The following is a 20902-nucleotide window of genomic DNA, read 5'->3' as shown; positions in this document are numbered from 1 at the left end:
ACTTCAAAGTGTGACCTTGACCTTGCATTTAAAGGCCCGTGTTTTGCGCTTGACACATTGTCTCATACAGGGGAATATTTGTGCAAAATATTATTAAAATCATGTTTTGCATGACAAGGTTATACACCGGACAGGAAAAAGTCCCATTAGCCTTTGATATCCAAGTGTGACCTTGACCTTTAAGCTAGGATTCTGGGTGTTACGCATGATATGTCGTCTCAACATGGGGAACATTTATGCCAAGTAATATTAAAATCCCTTGATGGATGAAAGAGTACTGGACTGGACAGGAAAAATCCTATTGACATTTGACCTCCAATCATGACCTTGACCTTTGAGCTTGGGATCCGGTTTGTGCATGACACGGCGTCTCATCATGGAGAACATTTGTGCCAAGTAATATTAAAATACCTTCATGAATGGCAGAGTTATGGAGCGGACAGGTAAAAAGCCCTGTTGACCTTTGACCTCCAATTGTGACCTTGACCTTTAAGCTAGGGGTCCGTGTTTTACGCGTAACACGTCGTCTCATCATGGGGAACATTTGTGCCGAGTAATATTAAAATCCCTTCATGGATGATAGAGTTATGGACCGAACACGAAATTGCGGACGGACGGGAGGACGGACGGAATGACAGAATGTCGGAATGACAGAATGACGGACGTACGGAAAAGTGCATTCCTATAGTCCCCGAAACTGGTTTTCAACCAGTAGGGAACTAATTACAGCAAAGGCAGTTCTGTATCCCTAAAGTTAAACATTTTTTCCAGTCATTTCTCACAAAAATAGAAGAACTGACATCAACAATGAACTTTTTTGCTACATCTTCATACGCATCTGTCACGGTTGTCTGGTCAGGAGTACTTTTTATAATCTTTTCCACAGGTCTTGCAGAAAACAGACAAAATAACTGTAAAAGACATCAGAAATGACACCAGATTTACAAAATGTCAATATATATATATATTTCAAATTTAACCAGTCACGATAGGGATTGCTTCAAAATGTATATATAACTTTATTGTGTATTAATTAAGCCAATTCTGGCCCATGTACATGCATCAATATAACATAAAGACAGAAGACATCACAGTGCAAATATACCAGGTGTGTAGGCAAGATGACAATAAATATATCAATAGACGAACACTTCATACCACTAAATACCAAGTGCATGTTAAATAATTGACAATTTCAAAGAACTACTTTCTACAACGACCCGGAAGTACTTCGATACCAGGATGACACCTTATACCCTCTTTTTATTTACGCCGGAAGAAGCCTGGCCATTGGCCAGTATTGATCAGTGTTCGCGGAGATAAAGTCAGGGTAGTTTGGATTTCGATTATCTTTTACAATGAATAAGACTATGGATTAAGCGATCAGGACAATTATTTTATGTATCTTGGCTAGGGCATTTTATGGGATACTGGTTATGATTTTGTAATAAACAGAAAATTAATACAGAAGAATAGCAATTGTTTGCTACAATTAAATAAACTGCTATTCAGCCAGAATAATACGAAATAATAAATTGTGGAAAATGAATAGAAATAATGAAACCGCAATAAAATATCAAGACCTAAACCTAAACATGCAGGGATTCTTTGAAATACAAAAATCATATATACATATGTTACGTGTTATGAGTGAGTAAAGCTTACCATTTTGTCCTTGTCATTCACGTTTATATTCTAGAAGTTCCACATTTAGCTAATCTATATTCTTGTAAGCGATGTACTTTTAAATATTTAAACGTTTTTTTTTTTGTTTTTTTTTTTTTTTTTTTGTTTTTTTTTTAAATATTTGTATTGTTATCAAATAAAGCGAATATAAATTTTATACGATGTTATAAAACATGTTTCAATACTAATTGCTTGCATTCTTAAAAGTTTAAAAATATATCGATATCCTCTTTTAAAGTACATCCTTTTTTATCCGACACCTTTTTAGACCGAACTGCAAATACATTTATGACGGATATACCGTCTTCCTTGAAGAAAAGTCGCCACAAGAAGCTGCGATATGTTTCCACATTATATATTCCAAGCTTTGAATTAAGACGAATAATTGCAAAATTGATTCCGCAGACCAAAATAGCATTAAAAACATAAATGGCATATAGAGATCTATATAGTCACTGAAAAATTAGCTAAATACGTATAATAATCTTGGATACAACATTTCGTTTTCGACAGATACTAACATAATTCTAGACACTGATTTCATTGCTGTGGCATTAATATGTCCTTAATCACAGAGATATTCTGAGGAAAAGTTAAAAGTTTCTATCTTGTTATATCAGCGCAAGTCAAGTAAAATGGCAACGTGTTTGCCGACCCGTTGGAGAGCGTGGCTAGCGCTCTGTTTTCCATTCCCCGCTGACCTTCAGGTTCGGGTATCTCTGCCCTATAGGCCAGTTATCCTGAACGTCAACGTTAAACTAATTCCAACAGAAACTTTCTTATGATAAATATGTTCTTTAATATGAACTGAAACACTAAAGAAAGTCCTCAAAAATCGGTCGACAGGATTTTCAGATACAACGTCGGAAAGTTTATGTTTTGTTCGTTTTTTGACGATGTCCATTACCATGCACCATATCTCTCGTTTTCCTACTTCCGGTTCTGACGTAAAAGTTTACCATGAAAGTCTTACATTATCCGTTTATTTAACCACCCGCCAAGACGAATACATTTCAAAGGATTGGTAAATATACGTTTTTTTGCAACAATAAATACAGCATTACGCCACTATGACTTTTTAAAAGAGGTGAAAATAAGCAAGGTCTTTTAATGTTTATGTTTTCGCGATTTGTTTACTAGAGGCTAATGCACCTTACTATTATAGTGATTTTTCACTATACAGGAGCCGAATTGCAAGAAATACAATGTTATCTGGCTGCTTAGCTTAACAGACAACAAGATGAAGAGTACATACACATAAACAGCTACTTACAACCGATATTCTCGAGGCTGCAGCAGATGTATGAAGAGCAATGCAAAACACGTCTACACAATAGGAATGCTTGGACTCAACTGATGCTGGCTGGCTGGAATCCCCGCGTGCTGCTTCGATGACGTCACTTCTGCAGGTCGGCGACCCATTCCATCGCTGATCACAGGCCACTATTCACTACACTATGTCCAGTATTGGGCACATGAGCTTTGGTACAGTAAACATACGTATTTATATCTATAATTGTAATGAAAAAATAGGTATTTATGACAAAAAAAAATCGAAACACACATTGCCTAATAAGGAATATAACCGAAAAAATATATCTACGGAAGCGTTTTTGGGTCATAATTTGAAAAATGCAAAAAATCTGCAAATAGACTAATGCGTGTATTTTTGACTGAAAGTGACGAATATATATAATTATTATTTGAAATAATATTTGGTTTTCGTTAAGTTGATTAAGAAAAGATATTATAAATCATTGTAAAGCTTAAATTGTGGTGAATTATAACATAGTAAACCCATTTTATATATTTAAAACGAAAAAAGTATTTAGTTTTTTTCATTTCAGGAAATACGGAATGCGTAGCACAATTAATTATATTTGAAACACTGTTAAAGAAAAACTGATGAGGCAGATGTAAATTATCTTTGATCATTGCTTTTGCTGGCGATAAGCATGAAGTAAGATCATAATGATTTTGAAATTTTATGTTATATCTGAACGGCATTCATGAAACTTTGTTTAGTTTTGAAAAAAAAAAATGATTTTGTTTTTATTTCAAACCAGGTAACTATTGCAACGGAAGTCTATTCACATCAATGCGAGACGTACACTAGATGACTCGATTTTGGTTTTTGTCATCATTATAAAGTATTAATGAAGTATGCTGTGATATATTAAAAAGCTCTCCATATTGTTTTCCAGCGCTGAGCAGCAAGCCTGTGTTATTTGTAATGTTAAAGATGAAGGTCCTACTGCCAAGCTTGGTACAAAGGGGTGCATGAATTTAATGACAGTTAGCAAGAAGAAAGGTACACAATTTTATATTTTTCTAAATATTTTGCGTTGAATGATTTCAGTTCTCAGAGGAAATGGAAAAACAATGAAGCCAGTTATGTCCTGTTTTATACATGAACAATTATTTGTTATTATCAACTTAAAAAACTTTACCTTATATATGTAATTAAAAGCTTGCATCGAATAATGCACAATTTGATTATGTCAATTTATGATTCATGTATAACTAAAATATAATCCATATTTGATCCCCGTGAACACTGGTAATATTAGGTTGTAGATTATTGAAGTACTTGTCAAATCAGGCATGTACTATTTGAAATGTTTTCTTTGCAATTTCAGGCGATCTACTATGTGTTTCTCCAGACCAGATAGTACATCTTGAGTGTAGGATGGTCTACTGTCACCCAAACCAGCTTAGATCATCAAAAAAAAGCCTGATTTAAACTCTAGTGGAAAGACAAGGAAATCTGGTGAAACAGAATTTGATTTTGAAAGTAAATGTATTTTTTGTGGTACTGACGCAAAACAAAATAACAATAAAAGAGGTTATGACGTTTTCCCATTTAGAACTTTAGAATTTCAGCAAACAATAAAAAAAATGTGTGCAACGGTCCGTCAACAAAAGACGTAACTCTTGAGCGATCTGACCAGACGGACAGAGTGAGATCAAGCCCCTAGAACAGACAGAGAGAATGTTTTAGATACAGACATATCTGACTAACTTAGCCCAGCTCTTTGCGAATAGACAGTCTGGTTCTTTAACATAACATAACATAACATAACATAACATATATTTTATTGGCATAAAACTGCAATTGCACATTTATAGCCACAATATTCATATTCATACATGTAATGTGTAAATACATAATCAAGTTTCACAATTTCTATAACCGTTTTACAGAGAAATTCATATTAATACACAGACTATTATGTCATCGAGACTTTATGAACAACAAACATAATAGGAATACTCAGTAAAAGGTGGTATATCGTATATGATGTTAATATAAGTATATCAAAATCAATAGAGAATTTCACATTATTACACAATATTAATATGATGTAACCCACTGTAGTCATATCTTAATGTATTACGACATTCAAACATGACGCTCTTTAAACGCAAAATATAGATATTTCGCAACACTATTTAAAATTCTTTGATTTTTGGAAGACATCAATAATTCAAATTTTGTTAATGTTGGCCATCTACAAAAATAGGGTTTGAAGAATTGTTTACGTATGTTGTAATACTTTGGACATACAAGCAAAAAATGGAATTCATTTTCTATTACATTCATATTACACTGTATACATTTTCTATTTTCTCTGGGAATGTTTTCATATCTACCCTTTTCAACAGCTAGATTGTGCGATGAAAGTCTGAATTTTGTTAGAATTATCCTATATTTATTTATATTTACATGTTTCATATATTCCTCTAACTCAAAATCATGCTTATATATACTATATGAAGATAACCTCTTTGAATTGTTGATATTTGAATACCATGTTTGTTTGTAAATATCTAATATTCTTAATTTGATTAACCGGAAATTAAGGTTAGAAATATCTTGGTTTAACCACAAATTGGACATTCCGATATCATTCAATATAGTTTTTATTTGATAAGCCCAGTTATTACCGTTATATGTAACATTATTATCTGCATCTCGTTTTAGTAAATGATACATTTGTTTAAGTAGACAGTTATCGTCTGTTTTTAGTATTTTTAACCAGTATTTAATCATGATAAGTTTTCGTTGAATTTTCATTGGATGTCGTCCTAACTCCCCGTATAATCCATCAAGATTAGTTGATTTTTTTACGCAGAGAACTTTCCTTAGAAATTTACAATGTATAAGTTCTATATCTTTACCCTCATTATATCCGAACACTTCTGCACTGTAATTTAAAATAGATCCAACTAAGCTATCAAACAATTTAATCTTGTCCTGAACAGATAATTCTAGTTGATGAAAGACTATAAATAAGTTATGCAGAGCAAAAAGTGAATGTTTGGCAAGTTTCTTCTGAGTGCGATGCCAGTGACCATTTTTAAACAAGTTGACCCCTAGGTATTTAAACGATTTTACATTTTCTAATACAATATTATTGAAAGTGAAATCATGTGATGTATGTCGACCTAACTCAAATACCATTATTTTAGTTTTATTGGTGTTTACTTTTAAACCCCAAGTTGTACAGTAATTATACAGGTCATTGAGCATTGACTGAAGACTTTCCGGTTCATGCGCGAAGAGTACCGCATCGTCTGCAAATAACAATATGTAGAGTTTGATATCATCTATGGTGAAAAGACCTTCTATATTGTTGTTCATGCTATCTAAAAGGTCATTTACGAAAAACAGAAACAACAAACTGGAACTAGGATCACCTTGTTTTGCACCTATATTTGAATCGAAAAAAGGTGAAATGTTATTATTGTACCGTACAGCTGCTTTGACCACACTACACATACTTTGTATAGCTTTTACAAATTTAGAGCTTATCTGTTCTGTTAATAATTTATGAAAAATGAAAGATCTTTCTAATTTATCAAAGCATTTTTCGAAGTCAATAAAAGCACAGTAAACTTTTTTATGTATTGAGAGTGATTTGGCAATGATGGAATGTAACAAAAACAAACAATCAACAGTAGATTTTCCTTTTTGGAAACCAAACTGGTTGTCTATGATCTTTTTATTTTTGATGGACCATTTTGTTAAGCGGTTGAGTAGAACTTGCGAGTATATTTTTGCTATAATGTTAATTAAAGTAATACCTCTATAATTTTTTTCATCTTCGATGTCCCCCCCTTTAAACACCGGAACTATGATACCAGTTCCCCAGGCTTTCGGATATTGTCCGCTATCGAATATCCTATTAAAAAGAACTGTTAGAAATGGGGAAATTACATCAAATGAATGTTTATATACTTCTGCGATTATAGAATCTATTCCACTGCTTTTATTATTATTTTGAGATAAAACAGCCTCTTTAATTTCTGTCATGGTAATATTTCCATCGAAGTCATCGTCATATATAACTCTGTCGTTTGCATTTAAATTTTCGGTCGTTTGGTTTGTACTATATAGGGTTTTAAAATGATTATATAACTGCGTAATATTTAGATTTTCCGCTCTTGCCGATGGTTTAGAATATTGGCTTCGAACTTTCTTCCAGAATTTACGCGGCTGAGACTTACTAAGATTTCTTAGATTATCTCTTTCTTTAGATTTATATTTATTCTTTTGAACACGTTTTACTCGATTATAGCAAGACTTTGCATTTATATATTGTTGCTTTAATTGAATGTTTTCTTTATTTTTTAAAAATGCGTTCCTAGCTTTTTTGAACTTTGATCTTTCCTCATAACACTCAGCATTAAACCAAGGTTTCTTATTCTCTCTATTGCCAGTATGTTCTATATTTATTTTACGCTTATGTCCGAAGACTGACTGAGCACAACTATTTAGGACATTTATGAATTGGTCTGCCACGATATCGATATCATCATTATTGTTTAATTTCGCTGTGAGATCAGAAAACATATTTTGTTCAGCGAGCAGACATTGCTGAAAATGATTTATTTTGGATTCATCCCATTTGAGTACAGTTTCTACTCTCGTAGAACTGATACACGCGAAGCCGTCTTTCCTGGGAAGAACCAGTACAGACGTCAGTTTCTTGTATGCCGTCGCGTTTAACGACGATATTTTCAATTTCTCTCAGGCTTAATAACAAATTTGAATCATTGATAAAATAATTTTAAGTGTAGGTGTGCATGTGATAAAAAAAATAAAACAATCAAAACTCAACTTTGCATTTAACGTGAAGGTCAGAAATACTGACCAAAAACCTACCCTTCTTCTGCTTCTGACTACAAATCTTTATTTGCAGGAAGGACTTTGTGTGATGACTTACAGTTTCCGACACCATAGGGTAAATTCGGGTAACTGATGAGCCACTTAGCTTATATCCGATTTTTTCCCGATAACGGTTGTTTCCCCTATGTAATAATCTGAGAACGACACAAAGTTTTGCTGGAGGAAAAATTCAAAGTTTGAATTATCATCTCTGAAAGTGGGCATCAATAAGGGATCGCAGTCGGGTAAGTGCCACGTACATTTCTCCTGTTAGAATGGTTGTACAGATTTGCGATTTGAAGTGTTAAGTTCCGATAAAATCAAATGTTTATGTTTTGCATGCAATGCAAACAAACCGTTTCGATTGATGCGGGTAAATATTTCATATTGCAAATCAGCTTTAGGCGATTATTTTATATAGCCTATCCAAAGTCTTATCTAGTACAGAAAATGCGGATCTTCGTCCAAAAACGAAACATCATGAAAATTCGTTTACATGCTTTTGGTGCACTATACTGGTTTTTAGAGGTTTTTACAACCACATTGTTGTGCACACGGAAAAAATACATCGTATAAGTGAATGAAAATGAAGGAGATGGAATATCAGAGTCACACCTGCTGTTTTTTTTATCTAATTGCTCTTACCCGCTTTTGTTACACTTTAAAACATACCCGGTAACGCATGTTTGTGTGAATAATGAAAATTACGCCGAATGTATCAAAAATGGTTGATTGCCGTTTTACCATATAAAATGGAGCAAATGAGACTGTTTGTTCCAGAATGAGCAAACGCATGTTAGTGGTGACATGAAATTTGATAAATGGCAGTATTTTCTAATTTATTACGGACTGGCCCATTCTAAACATAATTTAAGAAGTGGCTCAGTTACCCAAATACTGTCGGGTAACAGCCATACAACGTTCGGTAGCTTTTGAGATGATAGACATACAGTAGTTGTATTTCAACACGGATATAGAATATGCTGATTTTTTAAAATGAAATTCGTTAACATCAAATTATCTGCTGTTAACAAAATTGCGATAGCGCGTAATTTTTTATTTGATTTTGACCAAACTTGCACACAACTTGCATCACTAAGATCTCGATTGCCTCCGAAAACTAGCCATACTGCACCTTGATTTGAGAGTTAATGCAACAGAGATTTATTTTCAGTGGTATGCAATATTATTAGCCTATATAATTAAACGACGTTAGATATTACTGTATTATATAGGCCTAAGGTCAAAGAAAAGTGGAACAAGCAGGCAAGCCAAATGGACCAGCGAAGCGATGAAAAATGCTAGATGCATTATGTTAGGAATGGAGGTGTTAGGCTACGCATGGCGTCAAGGAAATTTGGTGTGCCCCGGGAAACGCTGTCAAGAAGGATTAAAGGTAAACACCTGTCAGCTCCAGTTCCACTAATAATAATATCATTCGTGTTGTTGTTGCTACAACTGTTACTACATCTCTTACTGATACTACAACTGGGTGCCTTTTGAGGGAAATCATAATCCGCTTATTTTATGTACATGATGTAAGCAGTAGTCTTAGCAGAGCTGTCAGAGAAGAATACGAACCAAGACTCTTAAGTCTAATTAACCGCTGCCAACAGCAGTTGCAGCAGTAAAAGAAAACTCGACTTAACCCTGTAATATAATTGTCTCGCTATTACTGGCGTAACCTGTTGGCATTTGCGTGCATGGTCATGTGGTCTGAGACCGTGGCACTGCTATGCGATGACGTTGTATATTGTGTGTATGAGTCAGAAATATTTGGCACTGCAATGACTGTCGGCCTGTCGACTGTCCCCAAAAACAACTAATAAAGTATCATGCTCCTAGTTAATTGTAATTTTCATTTTCAGGAACTGTTCCTGAAACCCAACCGGTATCTAGGGCACCGGCGTTTAGTCCTGACAAGGAAAACCAGCTAGTGGAATACATATTAAAGATGGCTAACTTTGGTTTCGGTTTGACTATTAAGGATATTCTTGTTTTGGCATTCGAAATGGCAGAACGTCTGCATAAGTCTGCTAACTTTAATCAGGAGAAACGAGAAGCCGGTTATGAATGGCACGTTGGTTTTATGCGAAGGCTTCCAAAACCTTTTTTAAGGAAACCTGAGGGTTTATCAACTGTGAGAGCCACCATACTTAGTAGAAATGTTGTGTCAGCCTATTTTAGCATGTTGTCAGAAACGCTTGACTCTTTTAACATTAGAGATAGGGAAATGTTGTGTCTGCCTATTTTAGCATTTTGTCAGAAACGCTTGACTCTTTTAACATTACAGATAGGGCGGCCTTGATATTTAATGTAGACGAAACGTGTAATCTGCCTTCCTCCTCATACTACTAGTGAGTTGCAGCCATTGGACAAGTGCCTTTTCAAGCCCCTGAAAAGCATGTATACAATTCTTGAAAGAGAGCCCAGGTCGAGCAGATACACGGTATGATTTCTGCAGCCTGTTCAAGACAGCTAATGTGAAAGTTTGCAATATATCTAATGCAATGAGTGCATTTAGAACCACTGGCCCCTGTCCTCTTAACCCTGGTGACATATCTCCCGACGTGTTTATTCCGTCGACGACGTCAGAAATTGTCTGTGAAGAAGAGGGTCTCTGTAACCAAGGCAACGACTGCACTTCTTCCGCAGATCTTGCAAACACGGCACATCTACGTGCTTCTGGGCATGCGCACAAGTGAATTTTCTTATTTTACATAGGACTGCGTCATCTTCCGGAGTCCCTAATTGTATGTTAATGACGATAAAGTGGAGCGTATTTTCGAAAAAAAAGGAATAGTTCATGCCTATCTCAAGTTCAGTATGTAATATTCCATTCGTCAAATTTTAAATCAATTTAATTTGAAATAGTACTTTAAAACGGAAGATAAGGTAACTTTGAAGATTCTGAATTACATAAAATGACATTCCTATTTTCGAATTCTGACAGACGATGCGATTAACATCAATTGACATTCCGATCTCCGAAGCAAGAAATGTGATGTGATATGTTTTCACATTACAAATATCAAGGAATATGATGCGATATGTTAACTTATTCAAAATTCGGCTTGCATTTCAAAAGTTAATATGAACAGACAGGAAAAACATCCGTATTGTACCTTTTGTATTGTACGTTGCAGGACTACTTTCATTTAATATGCATGACCTGACACACTTCAATACATAGCGCACATTAAAACTTCACTCAGTTCTATTCTAATATCGATAAACATTTAAGGTTTCGTTTGATAACAAAACAACAAACAAAAAGGTGGAGGTAGATAATGAAAGGTTCATTATAACAGTAGCTAGATCTGGGATTTTGTATTCGACTCTCGTGGAGTTTGCAAGGTGGGACCTTGCGCGCCTCGTGAGATCCGATCTGGCAAAATCCACTGGAGCCGAATGCAGCATCCCAGATTGAGCTACTATTATGATAACCCTATCTTATTTATACATTGGAATTTCGACTTTAGGGGTAAGAAGAATGAATGATGCGACATGATTTCATATAACATCAACTGACATTCCAATAATATAATCCGGATCAAGAAATATTATTCTATAGTTTTCCAAATTACATAAATTGACAATCCGAATTCCGAATCAGGAAGTATGATGCGACATGTCAGTTTCATATTACGAATATTGACATCAAGGCAGATTATTCATGATGTTTGCATGTTACATAAATTAACATTACGACTACAGAGGCAAGAAAATTGGGTCAACATGTATGTGTCCATATTGCAAATATTGAAATTTCGACTACGAAGTAAAAAGAGATTCCATTTTAAATGGATTGCGGAGTTACCTGATTGATTGTATGTCAACCTCACACTTAAGTTTCATTCAACCTGATTAACAAGTTGGGATTTTCCAGAGAAGATAGCCACAAATGTAGTCAGTGCTTTAATACACCTCTAAAGGTCAACACTTGCTAATGCGATTTTATGTCAAAGGCAAATTAAAGATTATTCTGAAGAAGATATAACTGCAGAATCTTAAATTTCAGTTAATGAACTCAACTAATTATCTGCTTGACTTATTACATTTTTTTATTTTAAGGCGTGGAAATATCCACCATGTTGAAATAGGGCTCAATAAATCAATGGCTGAAAAGATTTTTTTTAAATGGTAACACAATGAGGACACATTCTCAAAGAAAATTTGGCAAAGATGTATTGCAATATAAAAGCGAAACACATTTCATGGGAAGTCTGCTGGATTACGTATGTTTGAGTTGTATAGGGTATCTTGTTTTCCTCAGAAAGGCAGACATTTATAATGGTAATTGGTTATATCTTTCATCTCTGCGTATTCTAAATCAAACAGGCTGTCTGGTGGAAAATTAAGCTACATTTTCTATATTGTCTCATTATCAACATTAGGCCTAAAAATGTTCGTTTCCGGTAACATGCCAAAAACAGGGTAGGTAGGTCGGAGTTTTTTTTACAATGAAGAAAGAGCAACTTCCCTTGGAAGTATAGAAAATAGCGAAAATATCGATCTTTTTCCCAACGCCATAAAAACATTTAGGGTCACGGCAAATTTTAAGGTAGGTCGGGATACCGGAAACAAACTAATTTTAGGCCTTATGATAATGGATAAGGATATGGCGGAGCTAAGTAACTAGAGTAAAGTTAGGCAAAAGAAATAGGATTTAATAATACAATAGAACGATACCTAATTAATGTACCAATAGCCACACGAACTAGAAATGTTTTCATAATAGTCATGTAATAGATCCATGCCCTCAAGTATCTACTTGATTACTGGCCATCGAGAACATCTGAAAGTCTTAAATAAATAAATAAATAATACAGTACTTTTAAAGCTCTATATACTTGAAGTTGGCATGTTTTCAGATTTAACTATTTAGCCCTTACCTTGCTAAATCACTATAATGAACTTGTCATTCTTTCAATTTGAACAGTACCATTTACTGTTAAAGGAGTGCAGACCAAAATTATACTGACTGAATAGCGAACAGTGCGGATCATGATCAGACTGCACAGATGTGCAGGCTGATCATGATCTGCACTGGATGCAAAGACAGAATCAGCCGTGTCCGGCATGATAAGGGTTAGTGTTTACAAAGGGTTCTTGGTGATAATTTATTTATTTATTTTATTGGGACCCACACAATTTATTTTCTCCATACCAGCAGCATGTACCTTCAAGTTCCAAAGATCGACCAGAAAAGTCAATGGCTTCCCGGGAACGAAAATTGTTAAAGCGTATAACATATACTCTTCTAAGGAGGAACAGATGGCCTTCAGAGTGCTCTGACTAAATATATGTTAACTGCAATTCGGAATTGATACGACATTATCTAGTTATCAAGCAACGTCTGGACTCGTGATTAGACTGTAGTAATTAAACAGAAAAGTAATGTCATAGATTTGACTATTATATTATTAACCTGTATAATTGAACATTTTCATGTATACTTAACCAGTCATCATCCTCATCATCATAACATTATTATCATTATAACTAAACCACGTCAGGCTCTGTATAGCAGTAATTTTAAACATGGAGGCTCCAGCTAGGAAGGACATTAGGTGAAACAAAAAGATGCTTTATTCTCTGAATATACCAGCCAAGCCGATCCTGCAAGATTTTAAAAATTTTAACGCTGATAGCACCTCTTTATAGGAGGGTAAGGGTGTTAAATAAGGGAGAATCTAGAGTACAATATCTACCTCGTGCAAGAATGTATCTCAAAAAGAAACATTGACTTTTACAGGACCTGTAGTCAAGCAACTGCTGTACCATCCATATTCGCCCGACCTAAATCTGTATGACTTGTTTAAAAAATGCTGCCTGGGCGACAAGCGCCCTTGGTTATATAGTAAGAGCAGAATATTCTGTGGTTTTCAAGTCATGAATAGCTCAAATAGAAAAGTGCGTTTCTGTTAAGTTGATTATAGAAGAAATATGCCTAAAAACAGGGCTTTTTTATATTTTATATGGACAATCTCATTTTTTCTGAATTTTTGTGTACGTTTAGACGGGAACTATGAATAATTTAGAACAATTTTTAATCCACGTCTGTTTTACTGCAGTTTTTAGTAAAACGGTATTTTTTACATTATCTGTCACGTGTAATGAGCTCGTAAAACTAATCGTTAAAACTTAGAATGTGTGCATCATCTCTTAAACACCTTTTATCTGTTAACGTGCAGTTCTTTTAGACAAAACCCACTCTCCCACAATCTTTGTAATTTCACGATACGCACGCTTAACATACATTACTTTACCTTTTTTCGGCGACGCCGTCTAAATTCGTTTTCGTTACCTATGCCACGTGACTTCAGTTTGCAAATCAAACTACTTGATAACGCATTATAGATAATTTATCAAAATGGAAGATTTATGCAACACTCTGCCTGATTGGACGAGAGTGTTAATTTCTTTCACTCTGTTGATTGTGCTACGCTGAGTGAAATGTAGACAAAGCGTTTATCCTGAACGACGATGTTCACAGTTTTAAAGCTAACTTTGGCTCAGTATATTTAGCAAGAATATTGATATATCTCAAAATGATAAGTAAGTTTAATAAATATGATAAAAACCTGTTCAAATACCAACATATATCAAATTAAAGAAAGAGCTGAATACGGTCTGCGTATCACATGAATAAGGGTGTGATAAGAGTCTTTTATATAGAAAAGTGGTTTTTTAAAGATTTTCTTTGTAACAATTGTCGTCTGTATATGAAAAGGTTTCTTGCTTTTTTGACTTATTCAGATTGCATATTAAAATGAGTACTTGTTTGCTTTGATATATTTGTTATAAATTATTTAACTGATTTATTATATATGAATATTTTTTCTTTAGTATGGTATGCAAATATTGAACTCAGTTGAAATCTGTTTTATTATATATATGCTATATAATGACTGAATCTCTTTACACTGAAATGAAGGTACGCTGCATACAGTTTATCTATGTGATATGCCTACAGTCAAACTTTGCTTATGAAACAGAAATATTGAAATAATTACAATTGTATGTTTTGCTTGACCTTCACATTTTTATTGGTGTGACGTCATTGTCCAAAGATTCATGAATAGCGAATATGCATTTGTTAAAGCGGGATCAGTTGGCCCATTTTAGAAATAAATAAAAATAATAAATAAAAAAATCCTTTAATTGATTTTTTCTCATGTATTCTAATCAAACTTGATTTGTAGCATCTTTATTAGGCCCGCAGCCAACTTTGTTCAGCTGGGACATTTAACCCCTTTTAGGGGCTGCTAGAGCTAAAACTAGAAATGCCTTTATACAGCGTCTCATGAACAGCTTGGTGGATCTTTGTCATACTTGGTATGGAGCATCATTATAAGGTTCTCTTCCAAATTTATCTATATAGGAACTTGGGCCCTATTAGGGACCACTATAGCTAAAAGTAGATATGCCTTTCTTCGCATTAACCACTAAAATGTAATGAATTTTTATCAAACTCGATGAGTAACAATATCGTATGGTGTCCTGCTATTTTGTTACAAATGGGGATAGGGACCAATTTAGCTAAAAATAAAAACGTTTAATGACCTCTTCTCATGAACCGCTTCATGAATCTTCATCAATCTACTGCTGTAATTATTCGTCTAAAGATAAACGAAACAAAATTGCAACCCTACGAAACCTCTGCGAAAAATTAAAAGAGAACCATTTAAATTGTTAAAATGCGGTGTTTAGTTTTGCAATTTGAAAAATGTTAGATGAAAGATAATGTTAGATGAAAAATTCATAAACTTCTTTCCTTATTACAATTCGCCGATCATCATTTTTAAAGATATTTCTTGTTTCTAATGCATCTGGATCTACCGCAGGTAGTAGTATCGGACCTAGGATAGAAAAAAATGTCTAAGTAAAACTATCAACTGCTATTAATCCAAAATATACCAAAAAATATATGTATGTTTAAATAAACGACTCCATTTATAATATATTATTATGACATTTTAAAGGTCAGAAAGGCCTAGTTTCGACGTCATAGTACTGCATGCAGCCCGCAAATTTCTTTATAAATGCGTTTTCATGTTTTTGTATATTTTAGATAAAACGGGTGATGATGTTTATTTAGAAATATTTTCTGTGCTAGGTCGAACTCAGGTACTACTGCCTGTAGGATCTATATGTTTATTTATAAATGTATTCATAGATTTTTTTGGATATGTGGACAATGATAAATAAAGTCCTTAGTGAAAATTTCAATCTTCTATCGTCAATACTTTATGAGATAGTCAAAGACTCTCTTAAAGGTCTACTTACGTGTTTAATTAAGTATTAAGTCTAAAAACAATTTTTAAAGCAAATAATATGGCTTAAACTAAAGGAAATAATTTTTATTTTTTAAACTGACCTGACCCCAGAATATTTTTAAAGTGATTCGGGAACCAGAATGTTCTTTCGATATGTTAAAGGCTGTTGTTTTTTTTTTCAGCAAACCCAAACTCAGTTTTTTGTTGATATTTTTTTTTTCATAAAACTCCCAGTTCATAAATACCCAGGCCCCATTCCCAAAAATATCAAACGGTCGGCCCATAAGAACTTGTATCAGTAAAACAGTGTGCGACATCAAAATTAAAAAAAAATTCCATTTACTGTCAATATAAAAAGGAAGAGGGATTACCTGGGGAATTGGTTATCTAGGAGCAGGGTTACAGCAGCAAGCTTTGTAATTTAGCTTTGGTATATTCGAGAGAAAATGTAATGATATATAAGCTTATCGGGTATTATGGAAATAAATTCAAGACAAACGGGCTATTTTGTATATGATTTATATAATTCATGCCACCCCAAAGATGTTTCGGCAAAGTCAATGAACCTATGAATGTTGAAGTCCATTAGCACGTGTCGACTGAAGTCATTGATCAAAAGTGACAGCCAAAAATGTCGCTGAGGTCATAACTCTTAGCCTGCTGGCGGCAAGTGACCAGTGCAGACCAAGATCAGCCTGCACATCCTTGCAGTCTGATTACGGTCTGCACTGTTCGCCATTCAGTCAATATCTTTTAACACTTAATGGTACTGTCCAAATCGAAAGATGGACAAGTTCATTATAGAAATTTAGCAGGGTAAGGCTTAATGAACTGACTCAAAAACTGCTACCAATAACTTTGTTTTCCTCTGAACTTCGATATGAATTCCAAGAACGAGGACGCCAATACCGTTCCATAAATTAACGGACGGATATATGTTTACAAATGTTTGATAATAGTCGCTGCAGACTAAACATACTGATGGCAGACACTTCGTGTAGAGTATACGAGGGGTTTTCAATAAATACCCGGAAAAGTGCTCTCAATTCTTCAAGAAATAAAACTGCTATATAATGTAGACTCGGGAATACTGAGCTGATGTGTCAAATTTATAAATAGGATAAAGAATAAGTAAATGCTAGTCCCCATGGCAACATCATGTGACGTAATCCGGCCCAGTTTGTTGCTTTTTCAATTTTGCATGCGCTAAAACATCACTTACCACTTACCTATTTTCAAACTACCTTTTCTTAAATTTGGTGAATATTGATGTGAAGTGTAAGTGTTACGCCAATAACTTCAAATATTAAATATAACATGAATAAAATGTTTGGCAGGCATATTGTGTTGGTCATCGCTTCAAAAGCAGTGTTGAACAGAGACATGAGAGTACCATTTTATGTTTTGAATCGAAAATCATGGAAAGAGACATATCCTATGCTACAAAAGGTTTAAGGGACAATGCCCTGTAGAAAACAAATTTTTATTAGTAGAACGGGACGTTCAGGAGAATATTGCTGACGGCTCGTGGTACAAACATGAAAACTAACGTTCATTCACGTTTTATAAATTAAAGAGCTCCTTGATACGGCATCACAGTTCAGTGTCCAATTTCTTCACTTCGACAGGAATATCATATGAGCCAGTTTTGAAACATTCATAGGAAAATGTAACAATGCATTTAATGACGGTGAACTTTGAACCAATGTTAATCCCGAGTTGTATTAATTAATAGTGTGTGATATGACAGAGTTATGATGACGTTGGGTCGCTTTTGAGATAGTGACATTGCCTAGGAGACGACAAAATAAATAGTGTACATGTCCTGAAATCTGTGATTTAGATATTTGCATTTAATATATTTATATCCATCACGTTTTTAAATTTTAGGAAAATGGGACCAGAAATAAAGAAATGAGAGCACTTTTCCGCGTATTTATTGAACATCCCTCGTATGTTATTTCAGAGTAAGGATAATAGTGGAAGATACAGAAGAGTCTGCAACTTGTTTCTTTTAGTGGAAAGGGCCAATACTACAGACCAGATACACGAACTTCGGTACAACAGCTTTGTAGTCCGGCGTTTTACGACTGGAAAAGAAATGCCTGCAACCGATGGATAATCCATCGTTTTACCTATTTTTCACTTGGCTACAAATTACGAATTGATTTGGAATGCATTTAGTTTGATAAGCTTATTTGATAACATACGTACTGAAGTATCGTCTCGGAATAAACTGAACAGAAAGCTTAAAGAAATGTATGGTGTACCAGTCTTTTTGTCTGCTGAAACTATTAAGTGTTATTGCTAAAACCAGAAGTAACTAAACCTAACTTTCTCAAATAAACAAGAGCTAGAGAATAGCCCGGGAAGTTGTCGATGATATATGCTTTATCCATGCAAAACATGTTATGACGCATCACTAGTCAATAGTGTAAATTCGAAGGGGGAATATTAAATTAAAGAAGCTGAACACGTTTCTGGTTATATCTTAATATGTATTTTTTTTTCAAACGTTTCAGACTGGATTCCCAGGTATCAAGAGATAAACCAATTGATGGAAAAAATATCATTTCTGGGGTGTCAGTACATCTGTCTTTAGCATGACAAAGATATAATAAAATAGATGCACATTTTAACTCGATGCAAAACTTTAAATCCTGTTACACTTCAACCTACTGTAAAAACTATTTCCCATAACAGTTTCTGGCAGCTATAAGCAGTATGTCAGCTGTTGAATGAACTTCTGAAAAAATGCGAAAGTCATGTGTGGGAAAACTAACAGTAAAGCAAAATTGTATTTTTACGTCATAGCCGTGTGGTCGGAAAAATATGATTATACCGCAAGCTGAGTTAGACAAAGACAGATATGACAAAATACACCATTTCCTAATGCTCCATTAGACTCAGATGAAAATCAATCACCTTAGTCAACCAAAGACGGACAAAAAAATGTTGGTGCGTCTATGGCATGATATATCAGCATGTAATACTGTGAGCTATAGTAAGCTGTGCAATTGAAGCTATTCATTTATCAGCCGCGGCCGGGAATCGAACCCGGACAGCTGGCGTTGTAGTCAATCCTGCTAACCACTGCGTCACTGACTCCCTAATATACTTGTATTTTCATGCAAAAGAGTTCATTGCAAAAAATTTTGAGATCTTTTATAATACGATATTTTTCTTACATCGAGATGCGCAACATGAAACACTGAAAGGGAGTGCAGAACAAAATACACCCAGAGCAAACCCTGCACCCTTCTCTGCAGCCAACGGCATCCTCCTGCTTAATTGGATGCTCCCTGTCCAATATGACCAAGGCCGACAAAATCTATACCCAACAGCTTCTGAATACGCAGCAACTAATATTGACTAAACAGTTCACTACAGCTTTACCACTATATACAGTCATATACCGATCAACTGGTATTTTGGAAGGACAAAAAGTCAATGTTGTGCAATCAGCCACCTCTCAAGAAAAGCACTGTTCTGATATTGCTAAAGGTTAGCCTGTAAGAAACCTGCATTGAGATAATAGAGCAAGGATACTTTAAAATACAAGTCACATTGGTTCAAAGGCCAGTTTTTGCTTAATTGTTAGGTGACATTTGTAAAACGTTTGACTATAATCCCAAAAGTGTTAGAATTTGCAAAAAAGGCATATGGAGATAGAAGCAACATATTTGTACTATATGCAACTTCGACAAAATACAATATCTAATATTTTTGCCAAAACAAACATGAACGTGTTTCTTCAAATGAGCAGATAGTAGACGAATTCCTTGCTATTTAAACGATGTTCAGTATAATACACAATTGTCTAGCTTTTTCGAGTTTTGCCCCTTTAATCATAACATTCGACTCTTTCAAGAACGTCTGTCTTTTCTTTGTGTAAAGTTTGAAATTTTAACATATTTCTTTTTACATTTGAAATGACTTTTTCTTTCTAACGCGGTTTTACCTGTTTAATATTTGAGAAGTTCAATTTGTATCTGTTTTCAAAATTAATTCGAAATAAATTTCGTTTCAAAAATATGTTTTTGAATTAGTTGTAGGCCTACTTGTATCTAATGCCACCTTGGAAAAATCGAGAGTAAGGTGCTCTTCAGGCAGAATTGAATAGAGTGTTAAAACATTCCATCTATATTTTATATCATAACGTTTAATGTGTTCGTCTTAGTTTGACATATTTTGCATATCCCGTTGGGTGTGTTTATTAACCCTTACCACCTGCTAAATTTCTATAATGAACTTGTCCATCTTTCAGTTTCATTCTTTCAGTTTGGACAGTAACATTTACTGTTAAAATGGGTGGTGCTTACCAAAAAGATACTGACTGAATGGCAAACAGTGCAGATCTTGATCAGACTGCATGGATGATCTTCTTAAAGATGATCTTCGCTGTTCACAAAGGCTGCGAGACTCAATCGTGTCCAGCATGCCAATAGTTAACAATAATTTATGTTCCGTGTAAATGATATAATGAACACATCTCCATTGAAAGTAATTCATACTTGAAACACAATTTTATGATTTATAAATGTTCATCCTGGTCTGGCTACAGCCCTAAATTGTGTTCCCATTTTAACTTATTTTTAAAGGGGATTTGTTGTCACAGTATGCCGTTTTATTTCATAATGCACATGCAAGTTCAAGTAATGTACGAATTAGCCACAATCGTTCCAGAGTTCAAGATGTTTAACTTAAGATTTAAGGTTTTATTTGGTTGTCTTAAAATACTTTCCTGGACTACTATTTTTAC

The sequence above is a fragment of the Mercenaria mercenaria genome, chromosome 16 (genome assembly GCF_021730395.1).
Source record: "Mercenaria mercenaria strain notata chromosome 16, MADL_Memer_1, whole genome shotgun sequence".
NCBI lineage: Eukaryota > Metazoa > Mollusca > Bivalvia > Venerida > Veneridae > Mercenaria > Mercenaria mercenaria.
This window is presented reverse-complemented; position numbering follows the sequence as displayed.